Genomic DNA, 11,940 nt, shown 5'->3' on the forward strand with positions numbered 1-11,940 from the left:
ATGCAATCTGCATGACACATGCAAAAATGATGTGCAATTCTAGCTCTTTTCTCTGTAAATGTGTTTTTTTTCTGGTGAACCTTTAACATCTAATTTTCAAATAACATGTGTCCAAAACCAATTTAGATACCTTAAAATTAACCCCTTCATGACTGGAGCTTTATTCTTTTTTCTGTTTTCGTTTTTCGCTCACTTTCTTTCCAGAGCCATAATTTTTTTTATTTTCCCGTCAATATGGCCATGTGAGGGCTTATTTTTTGCGGGTCGAGTTGTACTTTTGAACGACACCATTGGTTTTACAATGTAGTGTACTCGAAAATGGGAAAAAAATTCCAAGTGCGGTGAAATTGCAAAAATGTGCAATCCCACACTTGTTTTTTGTTTGGCTTTTCTGCTAGGTTCATTAAATGCTAAAACTGTTCTGCGATTCTCCAGGTCATTACGAGTTCATAGACATCAAACATGTCTAGGTTCTTTTTTATCTAAGTGGTGAAAAAAATTCCAAAGTTTGCTAAAAAAAATTCGCAATTTTCCGAGACCCATAGTGTCTCCATTTTTTGTGATCTCGGGTTGGGTGAGGGCTTATTTTTTGCGTGATGAGCTGACATTTTTAATGATACCCCTTATATGTAGATACATTCTTTTGATCGCCCATTATTGCATTTCAATGCAATGTCGTGGTGTCCAAAAAACGCAATTCTGGCGTTTTGATTTTTTCTCGCTATGCCATTTAGCAATCAGGTTAATTTTTTTTTATTGATCAGGCGATTCTGAATGCGGCGATACCAAATATGTGAAGGCTTGATTTTTTTTTAATTGTTTTAATTGATTGGGGCGAAAAGGGGGTGATTTGAACTTTTAATTTTTTAATTTTTTTTAATTTTTAAACAATTTTTTTTTTACTTTTGGCATGCTTCAATAGCCTCCATAGGAGGCCAGAAGCTGCCATAGCGAGATCAGGTCTGTTACATAGTGGAGAATTACAGCATTGCTATGAATGCTGACCACAGGGTGGCGCTCATAGCAATCTGCCATCAACAACCATAGAGGTCTCGAGGAGACCTCAAGCTGTTATGGCAACGCATCGCTGACCCCTGATCACGTGTCGGCGATTCGCGTATTTCCAGCCGCGCGCTGGAAGTTCTAGTTAAATGCCCGCTGTCAGAGTTTGACAGTGGGATTTAACTAATTAATCAGCATGGGCAGATCGCGATTCCGCTCACGCCTATTGCGGGCACAAGTCGGCTATGTAAAACAGCTGACATGTCGTGGCTTTAAAGTGGGCTCACCACCAGAACCCACCTTGAAGCTGGCTATACTGCCAGCTGACATACTAAACCCATCAGGTGACAGTAAGAGGTAAAGGTTTTTCCACTAATAGTTATGAATTGAAAATGTGGCATTTTTGGCGGGAGTTGTGAAATGTGTACTTTTAGAGTTATTACTTTATGGTAAGTAAAAAATGTTTGCACTTGATAATGTGTACGCTACGCTCTTTTATTACATCCCTATGAAGGTCATTGACCACTTTTAGAGCACTGAAATTGAGCACTAATAATTGAGCACTAATAATGTGAGACAGCCATGTCTTGGAAGTAATGTACAGTTGTGCTCAAAAGTTTACATACCCCGGCAGAATTTTTGCTTTCTTGGCCTTTTTTCAGAGAATATGAATGATAACACCAAACCTTCTTCTCCACTCATGGTTAGTGGTTGGGTGAAGCCATGCATTGTCAAACAACTGTGTTTTATCTTTTTCACTCCTTTGTGACTGTTTTCTTGTGGCACGTTATAATTTAAGATAATGCTAAATTTAGGTCAATATGTTTTGTGTTTATAAAAAATATAAAAAATGTTACAAAAATGTAAAAAAATTGCAATTTTCAATCTTTGAATGATTATCCATTTAATCCAGAGAGTCATACCACAGAAAACATTAATAAATAACATTTCCCACGTTTGCTTTAGATCAGCACCATTTGTAAAATGTTATTTTATTTTGTTTGCATTTTAGAAGTGTAGCTGTAATTTTTCATGTTTTCAAGGAAATGTACAAAACTTATTTTTTTAGGGACCTCTCCAGGTTTGAAGTGACTTTGAGGGTCCTTTATATTGGAAAAACCCCAAAAGTGATACCATTTAAAAACAGCACCCGTCAACATATTGAAAACTGCTGTCAGGTAGTTTATTAACCCTTCAGGTGCTTTTCAGGAATTAATGTAAAATGGCATGACAGAAATGAAAAATTGTATTTTTACCAACTAAATGTCGCTAACATCTGAACAGGTCGCTGTAGTCGGGAGACTTTAAGGCTGCTATTTGGCCGTGAATTGCCAGGACAAACATGAGGATAACACAATTATGATCTCTGGGTGCCAATGAGGTTAAATTTGAAGCCCCCCCACACTCTGCTTACCATTTATATGATGTAATCACTTTTGACAGCAGCATCTAAGGGGTTAAACAGATTTGGAGGGTGTCATCGCTGATTGTGGCTAATGCAGCAAATTGTCAGCTACAGTATAGTGTACAGCCTGCAGCTGCTGAATTGTCACCTGTATGGGGATGCTTTTCTCTTATTTCTCAGGTCAGTAAAAAAAGACGTATTGGCAGTCATTAAGTGGTAAAGTCATAATGGCAACCCAAAACAGCTCTTCGGAGTGTCCAAGTGTGGGAACAGTTGTCTCCGAGCAGTCGGCATGGCGAGAGGAAAGAAGATCAGGGTGAAGAATATGCGGTTCAGACTCACGGCTACTGAGACTTAACCGTGTTTAAGACAAGGTGCTGATGATGGTGACAAAGTGCCTGGAAGAATTTTCCGCTCTCCAACCATCAACCTTTTGACACTGCTCTGGGTTCAATAGTGGTGTTCTTCGGTCCCCGAGTACTTTGGACAGGAAGGTCAGGTGAGAACATGTGGGTGTTTTTTGTGGCACAATTTCATCTTGCCCAAGGCCTCAGTCTCTGCATGCACCATAACCATTACGTCCACTTCCCCGTCCCTTGACACATGCCTTGCCTATTTTTAAATGGACTACAATATATTCCACGTTCACTACAAATGCCTGAAATGGGAGCAAACTTATATGTGATCCGTGTGTGGGAAAACCACAGTTTAAAATATCTGGACTGTAGGTAAAACATTTTTTGTTTTTAGCAAACTGGTGTCAATGACTAGCATAAAACACAGCAAAAACAGTTGAATGGAGACCTGAAATGCAACAATTTGTAGCCAATAGATAGATGAGGTGTGTGAAAGAGATACCACACTGTTGAATATGTGACCTGTATTTTTTGTTTTTACCACAAAATCGTTTATAGAACTAGGGTCACAGACAGCAAAAGCAGTTGAATGGAGGTCTCAAGTGCCACAATTTGTAGCCCACAGATAGATCAGGTGTCTGATGGAGATACCACACTGATCAATATGTGGCCTGCATTTTTTTTGTTTTACAGGAAAAAAGTGTCAAGAACTAGGGTAACAGACAGCCAAAACAGTTGAATAGTGATCTCAAAGGCCACAATTTGTAGTCTACAGATAGATGAAGAGTCTGATGGAGATATCACACTGTTCAATAAGTGGCCTTTTATTTTTTATATTCTGTGGTGGTGCTGCATTATACTATATGAGGGGGGCTGCATTATACCTTATGAGGGTGCTGCATTATTTTCTATGGTGAGGACTGCATTATACCTTATGAGGGGGTTGCAATATATTTTGTGGGGGGCTGCATTATACCCTATGAGGGGGGCTGCATTATATTTTATGAGGGAGGCTACATTATATTCTATGAGAGAGGCTACAGTATATTCTATGATGGGGCTACCCCTCTATGATTCTACCCCAACCCCTGCTACATAATTAAGACGTGAACTACCTTATATTATACCCTGATATTAGCACGTTTTACCACACAATTGGTGGTCTTGTATTTTCTTTGTAGCTACATAGTGGGCCCCAAGAATGATTTTCTTTGGTGTTCCCAAGGTGCTCCAGTCCAACGCCGCTCACAGTCCCTCAGTTTTGCAAGCAGGAAAGACCAGGCCTGCATGTGACAATGCATTACAGGTTAAGGACCTACAGGATTACTACTTAGCCAGCATACTGCTCTGTCTATGGGTTAATGCAAAACATAAGGAGTGCAGTTATTTGAACAGTGTATGAAAAACAAAAGGTATGCTTTAATCAATTCATTTTTAGAATATTTAAGAATTTGATCATTAGAATTACTGCATGTTTTAATTTCCTGTTATATTATTTCTTTACTTTCCTGTTTGATTTTTAAGGTAAGCTTACAACTTTCACAAGCAGAGTTCAGCTGACTGAACAACAAAATCACTGAAATGTTGCAATATATTTTCATACTTCTATAATTGTGATGAGATATTCAAGTCAGCCTCTGCAGAACCACATTGTGTTTAGTTATACATGCGCACAGTAATCTTTATTGAATTGCTGGGTATATTGAACTCAAAGAGCACAATACCCAGACACTTCTAGAAAGAGGTTCATGTTTAAATGGATTCAGCAATTTTAGTGTTCAGTAAACTGAACACTGTTATTTAAAATGAACAAATACCTTACACTATATCATTTTAGGAATGAAGATAAGTAGCTCTGATGTTAAGAGGTTACCGGAAAATATATTGTTAAGCTCATTTATCGGAGAAATAATGATTGTACATATATAAAGACATGTATGTATAAACCTTTAATATTTGCACAACAAATAACTATATTAAATATATCTAGGAAGACTTAGTCATTACTGTTTTATTCATTATCCATCTCTAATATAAAAAAATATGTATTTTATAACCACACTTATGTGTCCGCCTATAAGAAAACTTCGCCAAAAAGGAGGCCAGAGTACAAAGTGACTCCATTTCAGTGATTAGCTCAATGGGAGCTGAATTGGGGTCCATTGATATCACATATTTAGAGTAGTCACAATACAGTAGTCAGCGTAGAGCACATTATGAATATGAATCTAGTCTTACATTGCTCATAGATTGTAAGCTTGCGGAAGGGCCCTCATTCCTCTTGGTATCTGCTATGATCTATGTGTTTATTGTTATGCTGTAATGTCTATTGTCTGTAGAAGTCCCCTCTATAATGTAAAGTGCTGCGGAATATGTTGGCGCTATAGAAATAAAATTATTATTATTACATTGGTAATTACAGTCCACCCATTTTGCCGAGGTGCTTTTTATTAGCACATTGTTGCTTGAGATCACATTGAGGTGTGTCAGATCAATGGGCGCATGATTGATGCATAAAATTATGTGGCCATTGATCTGACATAAGAGGGTAAAGTTAACATGACAGTGGTAACGTTAGCTGTCAGTTTGATTGACAGAGTGCTGTTTTGTTTTTCCCCAGAAACTGCAGCTGAAACTAGTGTAGTACAGCACCTAAAATTTTAGTTAGGTGCCATTTGAGTATCATTATAAAGCTTTATCACACAATTTTAAAAAGTCCAAACTGAAAAGGTCAAATCTAGCTAATATTCCACATTTTTAAAGTTTTATTAGTCACCTAGTTTAATTCGTCACTCAATTAATTTTTAGGGACTGTGACTTCTTACACGGTTTAATAACCATGGCTCATAGGAAAAATAAAGCACCTCCAAAAGGGTCCGGAAACTATCCTCAATGAGATCACAATCAGGCTATATGACTGATAAGATTGAAGGCTGAATATGGATAAAAACTGTTGCCACATTAAAGAGCCTTGGGCAAGCACCAGGAGCAAGTACTACAGGTCCACATGAACTGTCAGTGATTCCACTAAAAAGACAGCTCCAGAGTTTGCATCAGCCTCCTTTTCTTCCAAAGCGCTGGCAAGCAAAAACATCTGACTCAGCTACATGGCATGGTTATCCTGAGGCCCCTTGCCAATAAGCACCAATGCAAACTTCAAAATATTGCATCCTCCAATGATGATGTTGCATAATAATAATAATGAATAATTCATTTTATCCAATCCAATGTATCCTGCACCTGTTTGCACAACAGACTGTGAGTAAAGCTTTGGAACTACATGCCCTGGTGTCCTCCACTTATTCTCGTGCAAACCTGCCCAGCACTGCTACATCCCTCGCACCTGACACTACACCATCTAAGTGTCACTTCATCTACACTGCCCTGGGACTACAGCGCTGCCTGTGGAGGGCTATAACATCACTGCTGCACCACACCATCTGTCCCAGAGGATCTGTCTTCAGCGTCGGCTTACATCTCTATTGCCGAATACCACAGTTGACGTCACGAATCACTTACAAAATATCACTACCATAAGCACACTGCAACAACCCCTTTTCCAATGGGCGCCGGGGGCCACGGGCCGGGTCCCCGCTGCCGTGGCCTCACCCATTGGGGCTCATCGGGCCCGGTACCGAGTACCCCACAGCCCTGGGTGTGAGGGTGACCCATACACGTGTGGAGTTCCTGCAGAAGTTTCCGCGGGAATTCCATTCCACGGGGAATATGTGAGAAATCTGCATTTTAAATTCCCACGTATTTCCCGTGGAAAAACTTGCGATTTTCAAGCGTAATTAGCTTGCAGAATGCTTGCATTTTCCAAGCGATCTGTAACATCGCTTGGAAAACTGACTGACAGGTTGGTCACACTCGTCAAACATAGTGTTTGACAAGTGTGAGCAACGCTTTACTATTGAGGCTGCCTATGCAGCATTAGTAGTAAAAAGATATAAAGTTTAACCCCTTCCTGACCTATGACACAGTGTATGCATCATGAAAGTCGGTGCCAATCCGACCCATGACGCATACGCTGTGTCATGAGTTTAAAGCCCCCCTGTGGGTCGGGTGACCGGGGTCACGGAAAGGTCACCCAACCCGCAGTGACAGGACCCTTTGTGCTTCACCACAGGGGGGTGGCTTAGCCCCCCCATGGCTACGATCGCTCTGATTGGCTGTTGACCCAGACCCTGGGTTCCATCCGCAAATGTTCTGCTTACTTTTTGCATGGTGGGCATAGCCATATGCAAAGTAAGCGGAACAATGCATTCCTATGTTGCGGATTTTCCCGAGATTCCGCACAAAGAATGAACATGCTGCATATTTTTACACGATGCAATTCCGCCGGGGAAAAATATGCAGCATTAGCACAGCATGTGCAGAATGCCATAGGATTGCATGGGATGCTTTTTTACGCAGCGAAAATGCAAAAAAAAGCTACATGTGAACTCAGACTTAGGCCTCTTTCACACATCAGTATTTTTGATCAGTATTTCATCAGTATTTGTATGCCAAAACCAGGAATGTCTCCAAAATAAGGAACAGGAGTCAGTCTTTCAATTATATTTTTTTCTCGGTAAGTGCCATTCCTGGCTTTGGCATACAAACACTGATGCAAAATACTGACCAAATGCTGACGTGCGAATGAGCCTTTAAACTGTAAAGTGTTGCGGAATATGTTTGTGCTATATAAATAAGGATATTATTATTATTATTATTATTATTATTGTTATTATTTACAACTTTGGGCACTCCTGGTAAAGTCCTGTTATTGTGAACAGTTAAGCAAATTTAAGATTAAATTATCTCTAAAAGTTCTAAATTTAAAGATGACACATTTCCTTTTTATTTTAGGCAAAAAATATACATTATCAATTTTAACATATTAAAAATTATAACAAGGAAGATTTGTGTGCTCAAATAACTTTGATCGAGGTTTCAGACCTTATTTATGCCTTGTTTACTATTATCGCAGGGAAAGGCCAGGTGATTCAAATTTGCCAGCTTTACAAAACTCCAACCTCCTCTAACCTTGTGACAAAAAACAGCAGTTATGGGTTCTCATAAACAGCTGTCTAATACGCTGAAAATGAAAAATGGCAGAGGCCCACAAAGCAGGAGAAGGCTCTAAGAAGATGCAAAGTGTTTTCTAGTTGCCCTTTCCTCAATTTGAATTGTATTTAAGAAACTTTTCACTGTTTGTACATTGTCTATAATAGAGGAAAAAGAAGAAAAAGAAACTACGTAGTGATGCACACACTCATAAAGGTACTGCAAATTTATTGGCATGAAATAAAAGGGGACATACATATAAAACCAAGTAAAAACTGTACAAAGACCTAAGTACTGTAGCTCCATAAATAACAATATCTTTCAATAATGTAATAATTAGAGTTGAGCGAAACGGGTCGGTCAAATTCAAAAGTCGCCGACTTTCGCTAAAGTCGGGTTTCGCCGATCAAAACCCGACCATAGCGTGAGGTCGTCCATGCAGTCACCGACTCGAGTGCCAAAGTCGCATTTCCCATAATGCTTCCAGCAGCTTTTCTCAGCCAATGATCAAGGACGCACACTGTGGGCAACGCGATGACATGGGCAGCGGCCACCACCATCTTAGAGACGGGCATGCAAATGATTGGCTTGCTTTGTGTGGCGTCACAGTGGCTATAAAAGCCCTGAACGCCGACCGCCATCTTACTTCTGGCGATCTTAGCATAGGGAGAGGTTGCTGCTGCTCGTTCTCAATAGGGAGAGTGTTTAGGCAGGAAAGAAAAAAAAATCTGTGCTTCTGCTGATAGCGATTTTCACTGTACAGTTAGTGTGCAATGACAGGGGAGGATTTTTGTGTGTGCAGCAGCGCTGGTGGTTATTAGGCTGCCTTATAAGGCTACCTGATAGCTGCATTGCTGTGTGCACACTGCTGTGCAGACTGCTTTTTTCAAAGCAAAAATACTTTTATTCCTTTTTTCTGCACAGATACCAAGCGTTCATTTTTTCACACACCATATAGAGGTGTACGCTCCTCACACACTACCATGTACTGGCTGGTATCATGGACAAATACATGCTACGAGTATATGTGTGTGACTCCGTAAAAAAATACACCAAGATTTACATTTTTTCATACATGCACCGTATAGAGGTGTCCGCTTCTCAAACAGTATCGTATATCTGCTGTTTGCGGATTACGGTAACATCTATACAGAGACAGCGTGTGTGTGTGACTCACTCCGTAAAAAAATAGACGGAGATTTACATTTTTCCATACATACATCGTATAGAGCTGTCCACTTCTCAAACAGTATCGTATATCTGCTGTTTGGATTACACTCACATCTATACAGACACAGCATGTGTGTGTGAGACTCCGGAAATACATATACGGACATTTCCATTTTTCCATGCACCGTATAGAGCTGTCCGCTTCTCAAACAGTATCGTATATCTGCTGTTCGCATTACGGTCACATGTATAAAGAGATAGTGTGTGTGTGAGACTACGGAAATACATATACAGACATTTCCATTTTTCCATGCACCCAGAGGTGTATCTGGGCTTCCTAGCACCCGGGGCAAGAATTCGGTTCGGCGCTCCCCCCTCCCTAATGCTCTCAATGTTCAGTAAAAATCTGAAAGCAGGAAGAGAAGCTCGTTGTCACAAGACCATAACTATGAAAATCGCATATGAGTGAAGTGTCCGTGTGTTGACTACTGGAACCTGCAGAGCTGAATCCTGACATTGCAGCTTCTGAATTCTCACAACGAATGCACTGCACACTGATTCTCCCTTGCCGATGTACAGTCATGTCAGCACAAGTATGTGAATTATATACTTCTGGCCACATTCCGACTAGACGTGCCCGGCCTCGCTCCGTACATTTTCAATGAGTGAGGCCACACATGTCTAGTCAGCATGTGACCGCATGTATGTAAATTACCGGCACGAGAGAATCCTGACAGCGTTCAGTGAGCACTGTGAGAATTCAGAAGTCTGCAGTCACATAGAATGTCTGCAGACTCAGCACAAACCTGGACAATCCCTTTAATGTTCCTAACAAATAAAAACATGAGAATAAGTCAGTAGCACAAATAATCTTTACATCCAGGTACCTTATAGATGACGTCTCTGGAGTCGTTCTCCTTTTCTTCTTCTTGTCCAGACCCCATGATGAGTTTTCTCATCCACAGCTGTCTCTGTAGACGTCCATCTTCTCCTTTCTTCTGCAGCAAATCTCCACACGATGCTCTTAAAGAAAGAAGTGTCATTATAATGCTCCTGAATAAAAATGTCTGCAATATACTGTCGCCTCACACTATTCCCCTCCCTCCTCTATTATCCCTCTGTTCACCATACTGTACTGTCTCATCATATATTTACCCCCTCACACTCTATACTGTCTGCTCACACATACCCCCGACTCCCTATACTGTGTCCACATACATTAACCCGTTCACTTACCATACTGTCTGCACTCAACCCCCATACTGTTTCCTCATACATACTCTGTGTCCTCAAATCTCCCCACACACATTAAATCCCCTCATCCCCACTCCAAATCCCTCACACACATTAAATACCCCCCATCCACACTCCAAATCCCCCACACATTAAATAACCCCCATCCCCACTCCCAAATCCCCCCACACATTATGTACCCCCCACTCCAAATCCCCCACACATTAACCCCATCCCCACTCATTAACCCCCATCCCCACTCCAAATCCCCCACACATTAAATAACCCCCATCCCCACTCCCAAATCCCCCGGACACATTATATACCCCCCACTCCAAATCCCCCACACATTAGCCCCATCCCCACTCATTAACCCCCCCACACATTATGTACCCCCCACTCCAAATCCCCCACATATTAACCCCATCCCCACTCAATAATCCCCATCCCCACTCCAAATCCCCCACACATTAAATAACCCCCCAAACAATAACCCCCCATCCCCACTAAATTCCATCCCCACTCATTAACCCCCCGTCCATACTCGCAAATCCCCCAACACATTATGTACCCCCCACTCCAAATCCCCCACACATTAACCCCCATCCCCACTCATTAACCCCCCACACATTAATTCCATCCCCACTCATTAACCCTCCACAAATTAATTCATAGCATATGATGTTTCATAGGGTTAATCCAGTGAGGTACTATAACTAACCTTGAATTAGTGATGCTGGTATTACAGCTGATTCTGGTGGGTGTTACCCAAGGCAGCCTTTTTTGGTTACTTTTCCTTGATAAGTGCAACATTTATCCAGTATTTTATGCTATGATTAAGGGTCAAATATGATCCGAAACGCTTAAGCCTACACATGCTTTTATTACATGGTATTGTAATTTTTAATGATGGACTAAATAATGGCTTTTTTTAATTTTTCTATATCGTGTGCTGGAACTACAAAAATTTTTTTCACTAAGAATTTTCTCCCAGATGGGGATGGATTTATTCTGTGCACCGAGATCATGGAAAGGAGGACTGGGTAGGCTGGATCAGGTGAGCTGAAGATCAATTCTATATTGCCAGATTCAGCGTGTGTGTGTGAGACTCTGTAAATACATATACAGACATTTCCATTTTTCCATACACCGTATAGAGCTGTCCGCTTCTCATACAGTACCATATATCTGCTGGTTGGATTACGGTCAAATACATACTGGGAGAGCATCTGTGACTAAGGAAATATATACGTAGATTTAAATTTTTCCATACACCTTGTACAGCTGTATGCTCCTCATACAGTACCATATCTCTGCTGGTATTTTTGGTACATTTTCCCAAACATGAGGAAGTGTGGTGGAAGAGGCCGTGTACGTAGGCACGGGGGCACAGCTGGTACTGATGGTGGTGGTGGTGCATCTGATGGTTATGGCAAAAGCACAATAGCAGCTACGTCAGGAGGTGTTGAGCCTGCGTCATCGTCTTTCACAAGAAGGCCTTTAAGGTTCCCTTTTCTGGGAGTAGGTAAACCGCTTTTAAAGCTGGAGCATCAGGAACAGGTCTTGGCTTACATTGCCGAAACAGCCTCCAGATCTATTGCCTCCTCTTCTGAAGTTTCAAGAACTGCAAGCACTGAGCAATCAGTGCAGGCTTCTGGTCAGAAAAAACCCCTTTCTTTCTGTCCTTCACCCCCACCAAAAGTGTAGGATGCAGCTGCCCACACT

This window comes from Dendrobates tinctorius, unplaced genomic scaffold, assembly GCF_039654945.1.
Source record: "Dendrobates tinctorius isolate UK_male_01 unplaced genomic scaffold, ASM3965494v1 ptg000064l, whole genome shotgun sequence".
Taxonomy (NCBI): domain Eukaryota; kingdom Metazoa; phylum Chordata; class Amphibia; order Anura; family Dendrobatidae; genus Dendrobates; species Dendrobates tinctorius.